At 36.5% G+C, this 15,465-nt stretch overlaps 1 pseudogene; it reads left to right on the top strand.

The window, feature by feature from the left end:
* The first annotated feature begins 274 nt into the window (after window positions 1-274).
* On the top strand, window positions 275-1,455 carry LOC149212681 (aminopeptidase M1 pseudogene; annotated as a pseudogene).
* Window positions 1,456-15,465: the final 14,010 nt, after the last annotated feature.

The following is a 15,465-nucleotide window of genomic DNA, read 5'->3' on the forward strand; positions in this document are numbered from 1 at the left end:
CCAGGATCCGTGACTTTGGCGGCAATTGTATGAAGACTGTGTTTTGACAGCAGAATGGTTTTGGGAGAGAGACAAGGGCAAACCGACAAGAAAACGAGCTTAGACTTAGGCTTAGGCTTGTTGGTAGGGGAAAGTTTGGAGTGGCGTTCTGAAATAAAATAAAATAATAATAATAAAAAAGCGTGGCAGATCTTCCGAGGGTTTGTTTTCCCCCAAATTGATTATGCTCCTCTGCGTTGCAAGTTTCTACATCGGTATGCTCTTTACTAATAGAATGTGGAGCAATCCTGAGACTTACGATGACGTTGATCCCATGCACAAATGGGAATTGCAAGTTCTTTCTCAAGATTGTGAAGACAAGCCTAAAGTCGAAAATGGCGAAAGCAGAGATATAATGGGGGAAGTTGCCAAGACACATCAAGCCATTCAATCGTTAGACAAAACAATTTCTTCTCTTGAAATGGAATTAGCAGTTGCTCGGACTGCAAAATTAGCCAACCTCAATGGGTCACCTATTCTTGAGAAGCCTAATGGACAAGGCCCTGAGGTATGCCAAAGGCATTTGTCGTGATTGGAATCAATACAACTTTTAGCAGTAGAAAGCGGCGAGACTCTGTTCGAGAAACCTGGATGCCACAAGGATGAGACAATTATGGACATTGAATTTCATGGTACTCTGAATGATCAGATGGAGGGATTTTATCGAAGTGCATATGTGGTCAATGGTGAGAAGAGGAATATGGCAGTTACTCAATTTGAGCCAGCAGATGCTCGAAGGTGTTTTCCTTGCTGGGATGAACCTTCATACAAGGAAACATTTAAAATAACAATTCAAGCACCTGTTGACAGAGTAGTTTTATCAAATATGCCAGCTGTTGAAGAAAAGTCTGATGGACATTTGAGAACAGTCAGTTTCCAGGAATCACATGTTATGTCAACATACTTGGCGACAATTGTTGTGGGGGAATTTGAGTATATAGAACGAACAACTACAACAGGAAATAAAGTTCGTGTGTATTGTCAGGCTGGTAAAACCAACCAAGGGATGTTTGCTCTGGATGTTGCAGTAAGAACACTTCCATATTACGCCAAATATTTTGGGGCTCCTTACCCCTGCCAAAGCTGGATATGGTTGTTGTACCTGATTTTTTCTGTTGGGCAATGGAGAACTATGGTCTGGTTACATATCGGGAATCTAGTTTGCTATATGACGAGCAGCATTCTGCGGCTGCAAGTAAACAAATGGTTGCAGTTATCGTGACACGTGAATTAGCCCACCAGTGGTTCGGAAATTTGGTTACAATGGAATGGTGGACTCACCTATGGCTGAATGAGGGGTTTGCGAATTGGATTAGCTATTTGGCAGCGGATTACCTATTTCCTGAGTGGAAAATATGGACTCAATTTATTAATTCAACAGTGAATGCTTTTAGGGTGAATTACATCAAAACTTAATGATAGGAGTCCGCATGACAATGGCGTGAAGGTGGCATAAATGTGTGCAGAAACAATGACAGGATGAATTTAAATACCAAAGTGAAAGGAGTAGAAAATCGACATGGTATTTATTGCATGGCCGGCTATGAATTTTATCTCTAGAAAATTGCATGATTGGCTAGGAATTTTATCTCTGCAAACAATAGGATTACAAATCCAGAACTATTTTCCCTACCACCTTTGGGTTTTCATTTATATGTGGAGATGTACATATTGCAGTTTTCTGATTAAGAAATTGAGTGTACAGAATGTTTGTCAAAAGTTTGTTTGTTTGTTTTGTTTCGTTTTTACCCAAAGAATTGCACACAAGAGTCATATGCCCTAGCCTAGTTATTTGAAGGTTAAGCAATACCCCAAGCGTAAGTGGCAACCATTTTTCCTCCAGGATCATAGAGAATCCATCTTGCATTTACCACCCCTTATTTATATTACAACTTCACCTTATGTTATAATTTGTATTAGTTTGAGGGTAAAACACTAATTCACCATATTGAAGAAAGTTTTGGCCACTAGGATGGTATAACAAGTCCTTTGGCTTAGGTAAGGTCTTTGATGGATAACTATTCCACCTAATTTTATAATAAAAATGCTTACAAGTAATGATGAGGGTTATAAACTCTTTTAGCGGAGATTTTGGTCTAGTGGGTCTTGGGTCCAGATTTTGAAATTAGCTCTGATACCACGTGTAAGGCTCCACCCTAAGGTCCTCTACATAACTAAAATTATCAATTTCAAATGCAATAAAATGAGAAATAATTTATTTCTAACTAAACATTTAGTCAATGATAACTTACCATTAAAATTTATTTTCTACAATTATATAGTGAGCATTTCATTTCAATCACTTACATGAGTAATATATAAGTAGAGGAATACTTGTTCTGATAGACTGGTTGAGATGCCCCTTTGAGCAGTTGTTCGATTCAATCGTTATAAAAATGAATTTGACTAGCGGGCTTTCCTTCGCGGTCAATAGCAAGGTCAATAGCAAGGTGTGGTGGTAACGTCAGCAATGTATGTAGTACCAAGCACCTTCGTACGTGAGAAAAAACCAGGTAAGTGATCAAGGTGGGCTTGGGTTACTTAGACTAAGACTTACAGGGTCTAAAGTGTGGGCTTGCCTTGGTGTCGAACGCCAAACCCCAAGCACCAGTTGCTCTAATCTTCCTATGTGGTTTTTCTTTCAATACGTTACATGCCCTGGTGACTGGGTTCCCTGATCCTGCTTTGATGCTCCTCTTGACTACTGATTGGCTTTACCTCCCAACCAACTAGGAAGTGTTTCCTATCCCAAGAAACCTCCACAGGTTCCCTAGCCCCCCTAGCCCAAGTCCAACCAAATGTCTAAGTGTGTCCAAGATAAACAATACTCTCCTTCTCTCCTTTCTCTCTTCCCCACCTTACTCTCAAATCCTCCAAAACCACAACCAAACCAATACCAAAATCAAACCAAGCCTCCCCTTCCCTTCCCTCATCCTTCCCCTTTTATGCTCCCCCTTTCTTCTCCACCTCAACCACCTCCCATTAATGTCATAACTACTCCCTCATCCTTACATTTGATTTCTCTTCTCCCAAGTAAACATGAGAGGACATTTGGGGATGTGATATGAATATAAAATTGGGTAATTAATTGGAAAGGACCATGTCTTCTCCCAAGTAAATATGTTGGGAATGAGAGATGAATATATAAATTGGTAATTAATTGGAGAGGACCATGTCTTCTCCCAAGTAAATATGAGAGGACATTTTGGTGATGTGCTATGAATATAAGATTGTGTAATTAATTAGAGAAGACCATGTCTTCTCCAAAGTAAATATGAGAAGACATTTTGGGGATGTGATATGAATATAAAATTGGGTAATTAATTGGAGAGGACCATGTCTTCTCCCAAGTAAATGTTTTGGGAATGAGAGATGAATATATAAATTATTAATTAATTGGAGAGGACCATGTCTTCTCCCAATTAAATATGAGAGGACATTTTGGGGATGAGGTATGAATATAAAATTGGGTAATTAATTGGAGAGGAATATGTCTTCTCAAAATTTTTAAAATTTGGGGAGGTAAATTGTGAATAATAACAAAATTTATATCAATACTAAATTTACAGTTTCATCAATGTAGGTATTTACCAATATTTCTTGATAATTATAAGTCAATATTTTAAGGTGATTTAAACCCTAGTAAAATTTTCATGATAAGATTAAGTAGGCATTACAAGATTTTTGCAATCCGATCAATCTCCATGTTTTTCCATGTACTTAAGAGCAATCTAAATCCTTTCTAGAAAAAATGATATTTTCTTTAGGGTCTTGTACTTGAAGGGCAATGATTTTTTCCCATTTGACTTGCTTTTCCATTTTGTGACCCAAGGAGTTGTTGCAACGATAACCCAGAAATGTGCTGCAATGGTGACCCAACGAGTTGCCATGATGGTGGCCCAATGAGCTTCCACAACTATAAACCAATGAGTTTTTGCAAAGTTGAACCAACATGTTGCCACAATGGTCAACCAACAATTGCTGCAACGGTAAACCAGTGATCTGCTGTAATGGTCAACCAGTGAGTGTCTGCAATGGTCAAACAACGAGTTGCCGCAATACTTAACCAACAAGTTTTCGTAATGGTTAACCAACGAGTTGTCGCAAGGATTAACAAGCGAGTTGTCGCAATGATTAACCAGCGAGTTCTCGGAACAGTTAACTAGCGAGTTACCGCACTAGTCAACTAGTGAGTTGCTGCAACAAAAAACCAACGAGTTGCCATAGCAGTGAAACAGTTTGTTGCTGCAACAGTGAACAAGTGGATTTTTTGCAATCAAGTTTGGTGCTCTCCTAACCCTTGACAAGCATAAAATATCTACACAAATAAAGAAAGAAACCCATAACGACATTTCTGTTATACAATAGTATGCATAAATTATATAATAGTCTACTAATAATATAATAGTCTGCTAATAAATTATATAATAGTATAAGCACAAAGATATATACTGAGATTTATTTGCGGAATCTAAATTAGTAATGTGGAGGATGAAGGGTTTTACAAATTGGGTTTTAGTAATGTGGAGGATGAAGGGTTTTACAAATTGGGTTTTAATAATGTGGAGGATAAAGGGTTTTACAAATTGGGTTTTGACTAGCACCATAAAAAACAACAAAAAAACAAACATTATGCTTATAACTAGCGCTGGAATCTGCGTGGGTAGGAATCTGTGTGGATTTTGACATGCAGACAAAGAATAATATGCTTATAACCAGATCTGAATATGCATAGGTAGGACAGGAAAGGAACTATAGGTTTATACGCCTGCTTCCATTTTAACTCTGCTAAAGAAATTTAAAGCTAAACATAAATTTCCTAGCTTGAACTTACAATATGAGCGACACCGAATTTCGTTGCATGTGTCCCAAGTAACAAATAAATGATTGGAGCGATTTTTGCATGTTCTTTACAAAATCGGTACAAAATTCAGCCTGAACATTGGAGCAATTTTTGCAATCCGATCAATGAAAACGCTGTGACGAATCTCAATTTTCTTCGTCTGAGGGTGCAGGGGCTTCAAAATGATCAGGGAGTGAATTGAATTCAGAATAACGAAGGCAAAAAGGGAGGTGCACCAGATGATTACATAATCCCCATTAATAGTGACATGTCGTTGCATGATTTAGACAAGTCATCGTGTTGTAGCCGACGAGCGTGCAAATGGAACTTCGCAGATAGTGACGACAATAATTTAGCAGACGAAGACGTTGATGGAGAGTTGGAGATAGAGAAGATCAAGGGGCCCACATCGCAGAGGAGATCGTCAAAGGGGGCCTTGCCAGCGACGAGAGAGCACGAAACATGAAAAGTATTTCGTCAACCCGTTAACTTACTCCTATCAAATGATATAAAATTTTTATAAATTTAAAGCAATACCCTTCAATAACATTCATCGATAACGATTATCAAAATAAATATTATTCAATTATAATAATTTGTTGTTAATATCCAGTTCCATTCATCCATAATCATCACTCCCCAACCAAAAAAAACATGAATTCAATTTATTTATCTATATCTTCAATGAAAACTATTTAGAACACTGCACCTTAGACTTTGCTATATACAACAGATCATGATATTAGGATCACGAAGATTTAATTAAACCTAATAGAGCATATGGACACTTTCTAACACATGTGATGTTATGCACCCAAATTTGAAGTGGCACTTTAATTAATTATTAATCGATATGTTTGATATAGAGGAGTTGCACTTTAATTAATTACTAATCGATATGTTTGATATAGAGGTGTGTGCCTTAGGTCTATAAGTATGTTATATTCCTAATCGACCTTGGTGAGGAGCTTGGGCTGATTATAGAACTCCACCTCTTGCATGTTTGTCTACATTGTTTCCAGGGTTTGTCTCCTTGGTTGGCCTCAATGTCGAGGCAATAACTGTGCTATCTAACTCAACTTTTATATATATTATAATAGTCGAAGTCGTCCTCCTTTTTCTTGGGGTGTTGCTATAAACCATTTTAAAATTGGTAACTTTATTATTTAAGGTTGGTAAACGTGCTTGTCGTATCAATTATTGGTTAACTTCACGTGTCGGATTAATGAAAAAAACATAAGCCAATCTTTTTAAAATATAAAAGATGCTTTATTTTTTCGCATTACGATGTTGTGGATATATGGCCACGAGGGGCATGTGGCTCCGTGCCAACAATGCGTGTGAAAGTATGTATGCATTTAGATGTAAGACGAAATAATTCGAAGCAGTAGCTTAAGATCAAGAAGGTAGATAAGCATTGCAATGGTCAGTGTTTGTCTCTAGTGATTAGTATTCGTCTCCAACTATTAAGTATGCAAAATTCTCTAAAATCCAAGTCACATAGGGAAGTGACAATCTTCTCACATGCGTTAAAGAAAACCATTAAACTAACAATTATTATGACTAATCAATTTAAATTATAAAATAGCAATTCTTAATGTATTTTGTTAAGCTTTATTGAAATATTTATTTAAATAATTTATTGTATTGAGAAAATTTCTAAATAATCTATTGGATTGAGTATATAGAGGAATAGTGCTATAAAAGAAATATATAGGTGTTAATCTTAGGAAAATAAGTTTTCAAAATATATATTTTTAATAAATATAAAATATAATTATAAAATTGGATAAAGGTTGGAATTTCAAAACAGATTTATTCGTTAAATTTGGAGGTCTTCACACCTCTCCACCTGTCTTCTTTTTTCAGAAAGAAAAGCTGAATTGTATTATATTGAGTCTGTATAATAGAGCATTCATACAATATATGAGGACATATGAAAAATAACCCATAGGATGAGTCAACAGAGCAGATAGCCTGGACACAAGACATCCCCAGCACCAGTTGGGATCAAAAAACGGAGAGAGTTGTAGACATAAACAGATTTAAACATATGCCAGGACAGATCTTAAAAGAGATAGGACAAAAAAGGCACAGAAGAAACCAAAATAGAGAAATCAAAATCCCGGGATACAAAAGTCCTGAATGATATAGGACTCCCCGCCATCAGAAATCTTTAAGGACCATGCACCACCTGTCTTCACAGTTTCAACAAAAAATCTCGATGATTTTACAATTTTTTTCACTGTATTTGATGAACAAATTGTTGGTGACTAGCAATTTGCCCTTCAAATTCCATCCCTGCAATTTGTCCTTCAAATTCCATCCCTGCCATAAAAAATAAATTGCTTTTATTTTTTAATAATTTTATCCACTTTTAAATTATTCAATGTCTAAAAGTTTTTAAAATTTAAACATGGACTTTTTAAATTTTATGAAAAATATTTTAAATTTAAATTTTATAGAAAATATTTTAGATTTAATTAATAATTTAATTATATTTAAATCATTAGTAAAAAAAATTAAAATTCAAATTTTAACATCTTTAAGTTACTTAACAATTTTTTGTGTATTACATTTTAGTTGATATATAATATTTTATTGGTTGTCAAGAAATATGAAAGTGATTATATATATATATATATATAAATTATTAATTATTAAATGTGTATTTTTTTAATTATTTAATATAAAGGAATTAATATATGATATTATATTAAATAATTTTAAATATTATGCATTAAAAAATTTAATATCTCATTATTTAATAAACCAGTCTTCACATTATTAAAACCCTCTAATGAGGAGGCGACACGTGGCTAAGCTTGAGGCCACCACGTGTCTTCCTAATGGCACTTTAAAATTTTGGTATGGCAGATAGGGCGGAGGACAGGCTTGACCCCATGACCTCCCACCTCATAGACCAAAGAACTCACCAACGCCCCCAAGTAGTGATTCTTAACATGAATGGGTGGCGGGTTTTATTTAACATTTAACGCTGCCAAGGTTGGGGGGCGAGCAGACTTAATCGCCCCCCATGTGAACGCATGACCAACATATATTGTGACCACCACCGATAATCTCCACCACCTAAACCATCAGACTAACCATCCTTATGTGAACGCTTCTTCATAACCACACGGTAACTGTGACCGCTAGAGGTAGGGGGCGAGGGCTGGGGGTTAGCCCTTGGGCGCATGGTCCCCATATCACCAAGCTTTTAGTTATAAGGCCTCGGTGGAAAAACTAATGGTCCTACAAATACTCCTTAAATTTGGGATTTGTCACTCTGTTAGCAGGGAAAATTTGTAGGATGATGCCAGATTTTGTGTAATTTGTAGAGCGAATAGTGAAGAAACTAGGAGAGGTCATAACTTCTCCAGATTTCGACCAAATGGAGTGCAAAAAGAGGCTAGATAGCCATTTTTGGATATTATGGACTCATTGGAGAAGGTTTCAAAATCAAAGTAGCACTTCTAGATAGGAATTTTGCAGATTGAAGCTTATGGGTGCCATGGTCAACCAAAGTATGTATACAGTTTATGGAGGAGTATGAAGATGGAGATGACCTTGTAGGGGTTTTCCAACCTCCACGTGCTTTCTGCAATAGCTATTACATCCTTGTTGTAGCTTTTATTCCTATTTTCTCTATATGTGTTTTGGAGAAGAGACTTGCTCATGTATTTCAAGTGGATTGTGGTATTGTTGGTGCTCTTTGAAGTTGGAGTATGTGGTCTTGGTGTAAGATGCATATGTTTGTTGAAAGTTTACATGTTTGACTATAAGTTAACTTGTGTATGGAGTGAGAACTCTTTCAGAAGTTGTTTCTTTGAAGGAGAAACTAACCATTTCATTTCAACACTTTATGTACTCTTCGTTTTCTAGACATTGAGCATAATGAGAAGGGGTCATACCATTTAAGTTGATCCAAGGAGACGTAACCCAGTAGGGGTGAACTCCTTTAACAATGGCTAGTGTATTACAGATTGATGCATGCTTCCATTCAATGTTTTGATTTCATGTTTAAAGTTTTTCATGAAATTAACTTAAGAAAACACACATAAAAACTCATGTTTTTACTCACTATTTTGGAGTACAAACCTCAAGCACAATTTTGTATTCTGATGAGGATCTTAGCATAGAAATCTAATATTCCAAATTCATATCAAGTTGGCATCAGAGAATTGGTTTTCTTTGTGCAAGGAGGAATTGCCTGTTGTTTGCAAGTGAATGTGTTTTGAAGCTCAAGTGAGGAGAAGGTTTTGGAAAGGAGAGTAAGACTGTTACAATCTCTACCTCAAGTTGTAGTGGAAGCTTCAAGCAAAGCATGTCCCAAGGAGGACAGGCTGCAAGAATGTTAGAGGATGTGAAGGCTTTTATAAATGCTTTCTTAGACATGGTAGAAATGGTGAAAGTCCTTTATGAAGAGAGGAATATAAAATTGCAATGTGAAAGCTCTAGACTTCCAAGAGGATAATGTTCTCCAAGGGAAGAAGGTAAGAAGAATGGTGATAAACCACCATCTTCTCCACAATCTTCATGTTTTTCTACAACTCTTATACAAGATGCTAGTGTAGAAAGTCCCTCAGAGAAGGTAGACGAATAAGTTTGTACCTTTTTTCCACATGATGTGGAGGATGAGGTTCTATCAGCACCCAAATTCAAGGAGCTAAAAGAAGAGAGCCAAAGAGTCCAAGAGGACACATCCAAAATTAAAAGAGAGTTTGAAAACATCTTTTTATGTCAATCAAAAGATGAGGCAAATGCTAAGAATTTACATGCTTCTTCTTTACATGAAAGTGTTGATGTAAATTCATTTGCAGCCTTTGAAAAACATGGTAAAGGCATTGGATCCAAGATCTTGACCAAGATGGGTTACAAGGGAGGAGGTCTTGGAGTGAACCATCAAGGCTTTAAAAATCCAATTGACACAAAGGAGAGGCCTAAATATGAAGGCTTAGGCTATGTTGCAATAGAAGTATGGTCTTCTAGAGACAACTCATGGGTATCGTGTTCCTTTTTCCATAAAAGAGGACATGAGGAGGAAAGATGTTGGGATTTCCATCCAGAATTGGTACCCACTTGGTTCCTTAAGAACAAGGAGGACTTGAAGTGAAAAACATCTCCAAGGAGAGATGAACAAGTTGAAGAAGAAAAAAAACTAAGTTCTTCCTCATTAGATCAAGTTGAAGAAGAAACATAAATGAGTTCTTCTTGCCATGCAAGTTCCTCACGTAAGAAGTGTAAGCCAAAGGACAAAAAAAAGAGGTATAATTATCCTGTTAATTCAAAATGGAAAACAACATGTTGATTTGAATAACCTGTTGAGGAATGTGTTTCCATGCACCTTTTTCCTTTCATCTAATCATTGTGTAGATAAGTGCAATAAAAGGAAAGCAATCATCAAGAAGATGTTTATGTGTAATGGAATTGAGACCGAAAAGAGAAAATATCATCCAAGGTTAAAGACATGTGAGCAAAGAGAAGCTCAAAAGAACTTTTTCACACACTACAATATCAATGGCCATTAGGTCGAGAAGTGTTGGAAATTGTTTCCACAACTTCATCCTGGCAAGGGAAAGAAAAATATGCAAGCACTAGAATAGGAAGCGACAAAAGAAAAAGTGGCGCAAGATGTGACCATCCCTGAAGCAGCTTCAGAAGAAGAAAAAGTTCAAATAGAGGGTTCATTTACCTGGTTGGGTAATAAATGGGCAGACTATTTGTCCGGCTGAAGTTTGTAAATCTTTGTTTTGCACTAGTTGCATATCCCCATCGCTGTGTAATTTGTAAAAGTGGTGTTCATAAATAAATCACTTATATGTAACGGGGTTTTGTTTGGGCATTAATATGCTAGTTTGGCTTGTTGATAGTGAATTTGAATGGAAAATTTGAGAGTCAAGTATATTCCATCTTGTAAAATGCATTTCTATTTGTAGTTTAAGAAAGCATTTTAAAATTGTTGTATGAGTAGTTGCAACACATTCAATATGTTACAAATGTGTTAAGCACTCAAGTTATACAAGTATTCACTATGTGAAACTTGTTTTGGTTCATTTGTCAATGTATTTTTGGGATTTTTATCCTTGATAAGGATTTTGCAGAGGAGTGCCTTGGAATTCTACTTGGGGAGGATGTCGTTGTGGATGGCCATAACGACTTGAACAAGTCGAGAAGAACATTGAACTTGAATTCTTTGGTCAGGTTATATTTCAAGTTCAGCATGAGAAAGAACAAAGACAAGTACAAGTCAAGGCACTACAATCATCAATTGGATTGATTTTGGAAAAATGAATGAAACGTACCTTCAAATGTTGAACAATTGAAAGCGAACTTTGGGAGACCAAAAATTTTCAGTGGGGAAGAGTGATCAAGAGCTCAAAATTTACTAAAAATTCAAAGTTCTCGGAATGGTGTGGAACCTAAATGATAGCGTAGACCTCATCATCCTAAATCTAGCGCAATTTGTTTCACCCAAAATGAACACCTTATGCTCCCAAAAGCACGATCTATTCACTTTGTCAAACAGGTAAAAAAATTACAAGTGGCTGACAAGGGACGTTGACTGGGCATCCGTACTACCTAGGTGGAAAGGGAATATTCTTGAAATATTTTGAGAATATTCCATTGAGTTGACATTGTCCTATTGTTCCATGTGTTTTTGATTCAGGCCAATGAGGAGGCGACACATGGATAAGCTTGAGGCCACCATGTGTCCTCCTAATGACACTTTAAAATTTTGGTGTGGTGGACAGGGCAGAGGACGAGCTTGACCTTGCGACCTACCACAACACAAACCAAAGAACTCACCAACACACCCAAGAAGTGTTTCTTAACGTGAATGGGTGGCAGGTTTTATTTAACGTTTAACACCACCAAGGTTGGGGGGGCGAGCGGACTTAACCGCCCCCCATGTGAACGTGCGGCCAACATATATTGTGACCGCTGATGGTCACCACTGCTAAAGGTTGCCACCTAAACCGCCAGACTAACTGTCCTTATGTGAATGCTTCTTCATAACCACTAACGACAATTGTGACCGCCAGAGGTAGGGGGCCAACGCTGAGGGTTAGCCCTTGGGCACATGGTTCCCATATGACCAATCTTTTGGTTTTAAGGACTTCGCAGAAAAATTAATAGTCCTACAAATACGCCCGAAATTTAGGGATTTTTTCGCTCCATTGGCATAAAATGGGGTGAATTTCTAGGATGATGGCAAATTTTGTGCAATTTGTAGAGCGAACAATGGAGAAACTAGGTCATAACTTCTATAGTTTTCAACCAAATGGAGTGAAAAAAGAGGCTAGATAGTCATTTTTGGACATTATGTACTCACTGGAAAGGGTTTCAGAATCAAAGGAGCACCTCTAGATATGATTTTTTCATATTGAAGCCTATGGGTGCCATGGTCAACTAGAGTGTTGATACCATTCATGGAGGAGTTCGAAGATGGAGATGACCTTGCAGGGGTTTTCTAGCCTCCATGTGATTTCTGCAACAACTATTACATCATTGTTGTAGCTTTTATTCCTCTTTTCTCTATATGTGTTTTGGAGAAGAGACATGTTTATGTACTTCAAGTGGATTGTGGTACTTTTGATGCTCTTTGAAGTTGTAGTATGGGGTCTTGGTGCAAGATGCCTATGTTTGCTAAATTTTTACATGTTTGATTATAGGTTAACATGTGCATGGAGCGAGAACTCTTACAGAAGTTGTTTCTTTGAAGGAGAAACTAACCATTCCATTTCAGCACTTTATGTACTCTTCTTTTTCTAGACATTGAGCATAATGAGAAGGGGTCATACCATTTGAGCTAATCCAAGGAGATGTAGCCCAATAGGGGTAAATTCCTTTAGCAATGGCTGGTGTATTACTGATCAATGCATGCTTCCATTTAGTGTTTTGATTTCATGTTTAAAGTTTTTCATGCAATTAACTTAAGAAAGCACACATAAAAACTCATGCTTTTACTTGCTATTTTTTAGTACAAACCTCAAGCACATTTTTGTATTCTGATGAGGATCTTAGCACATAAATCTAATATTCCAAATTCATATTAGTAGGCTCAGCAACCAGTGGTGAAAATTGAGGCTATAGATCGTGCAATGTGCAGTTCAGCTTGGGCAAACTAGGGTGTAGACTGCACATTGTGCAGTCTCAGTGGCCAAGGGATGGGCTTGAGCCCTAGAACTACATAATGCATAGTTTGGACGGCTAGGTACTGCACATTGCAAAGTCTCATAGGCCAAGCATCAAGCTTTATACTTTGAATTGCATAATGGCCAACTAGAGAAGGCAATTGTTGGCCACTGGAAGGCCAGATCTATCCGGAATGGGTATGGGAAACTAGAAGATGTAAGTGTTGGAGCAAGTTAAAGTGAAGCTATGAATAAGGATAGATGGATTAGTGAAAATCGGGTGCACAAGATCAACATGAAAAAGGAAAAGTAAACATGCATGGAAAGTTACCAAAATGATGACCACTAATGGGAAAAAATAAGAAAAATGATGCGACACTTGTAAAAGGCAAACAATGGACTGAACCAACACTTGTACAAGCTAACATAATTTAAAATACCAACAAACATGAAAAGAAACAAGAAAAATAACACTCACATAAGGAAAACGATAAAAAGCGACAGAAAAAGAGAAAAAAGACAACAAAGGCAAAACTCACTCAGAAAAAACGCCGCAAACTCCACTGAAGGCTCCTAGATCTCCTTGGGAATACAACCAACCCACCTTTATGGCATGCTTGCAAATGTTGCCATGAATAGACCATGGAAAATCACAAATTAAGAAAATTATTCGATGATAAGTGACAAGAGATTGCTTCTTAGGTTTAGATTGACACCTCACCCAAAAAGCATGAGACATTTTCTCATGAGGGCTGCAATCACTATCTGGAATTATTTTTTATTTTTCCATTGATGATTCAAACTATTTCTCTTTCCTGTAATTATTTAAAAATCCCTCCTTTTTTAAAATTTCCTTGAACTGATAACATGGTTCAACATTTTTTAAAAGAACATATATCAACCAATCCATCCTACAAGCACTTATTTCGTTTATCAGATAGAAAGTTTGTCTTTAGGTAATAGTGATATGATTCCACAACATTGTTTGTCTTTTGATTTGCATGGGGAAAATTCCGACAACCTTTTACCCACATCCCTAATTGCAGAAAAGTTGGATTAATGAAGATATTTCATCTTTATGAAAACCAAAAAGAGAAATCTAAGAAAGGGTTTGTCAACTTAAAAATCTTGTCATGAGCAACCCAATTCTTTTAGAAATAGTTTAGGAACTTCTCATCATTAGAAAATTTGTTGAAGAGAATTAATTTCATTTCTCACTTCAGCACTAGAAAAGTAATTCATAATTAAACCCAAATCACTAAACATCTCTTTTGCTATTTCTGGACTACTAGCCAATCCATTCACATTTTTTATCCATGCTCGATGTACGTGCCAAACACACAAGATAACATTGCACCTTGTGATTCTCCTGCCACATTCAATTCATTTCAAGCATGTTAATTTTTTAATTAATACAAGTTGTAGTTTAAAATAAGAAGATTGAAGTTACCTTAAAGCATGGATTTCATTCAATGCATCATCAACCATAAAGGCATTAACTTTCGAACTATAATCAACTTGGTGACACCTTGGCATGAGGTGCTCCAACCATAGTTAAATGTCCTGTGATGTATTATGTGATGCCACCACTCATGCAACTGGACCACACTTTTTTGCTCATCAAACACCATGAGTGTGTAGAACTGATACTATCACATTCAAAAAACATATGAAGTCAACTTCAACTCATTAATAATTATCAATCATTACAAATCAAATTATTGTACTAGATCAATCATTTGTATTGAATGTTGAATCCATGTCTATTAGGCTATTATTTGATAGCTTCACCATGGTCTCCAACATCCACTTCGTCTGAATTCCAACTATAAAAGGGATCTCTCCACCATTGGGATTTTGATAAAAGAAAAAAACATCTTGTTGTTTTCTATACCAAAGGTTCACACTCATTTCATCCTTCTTATGCAACTGATACTTTCCTTTCATTAGATGATTATAGATGTTAACAACATCTTTCCTACACAAAAAGAAATCCCTATCTCGAGTTGTGGCATCCATGTCAACATATTTTTTAACATGCATTTTGCAAACCGAGTCAATTGACACTTCCAAGAAGAAACAACTCTCTACATAGGAAATCTTGTCCCTTGATAACTTTGGTTGATGCAAGGACCTAGATTCGCTCGAAGTGTCATGTTGGCCATGCAAGCCCATCCTTGGCTATCTTCATGCTCATACATGTTATATGTTATTATCGCTATCTCAGGGATTTGAACCATAACTTTTACAATGAAATGGCATTGGAAACCCCTCTTTTTCACAAATGAGGATCTTCGCTTCATTTCATTTTGTCCTCTTCTGTCCTTGGGGCCATGTAAAAAATCATAGCTGCATAAAAATGTTTGAAAAGTCAATACATATGAAAAATGATCAAACACTATTAATACCAACATCTAAACAATGCATCTCTAAAAAACTTACACT

This window comes from Pinus tabuliformis, chromosome 1_1 (genome assembly GCF_031772625.1).
Source record: "Pinus tabuliformis cultivar Carrire ecotype Pingquan chromosome 1_1, CPIR1, whole genome shotgun sequence".
In the NCBI taxonomy this organism is placed as follows: Eukaryota; Viridiplantae; Streptophyta; class Pinopsida; order Pinales; family Pinaceae; genus Pinus; species Pinus tabuliformis.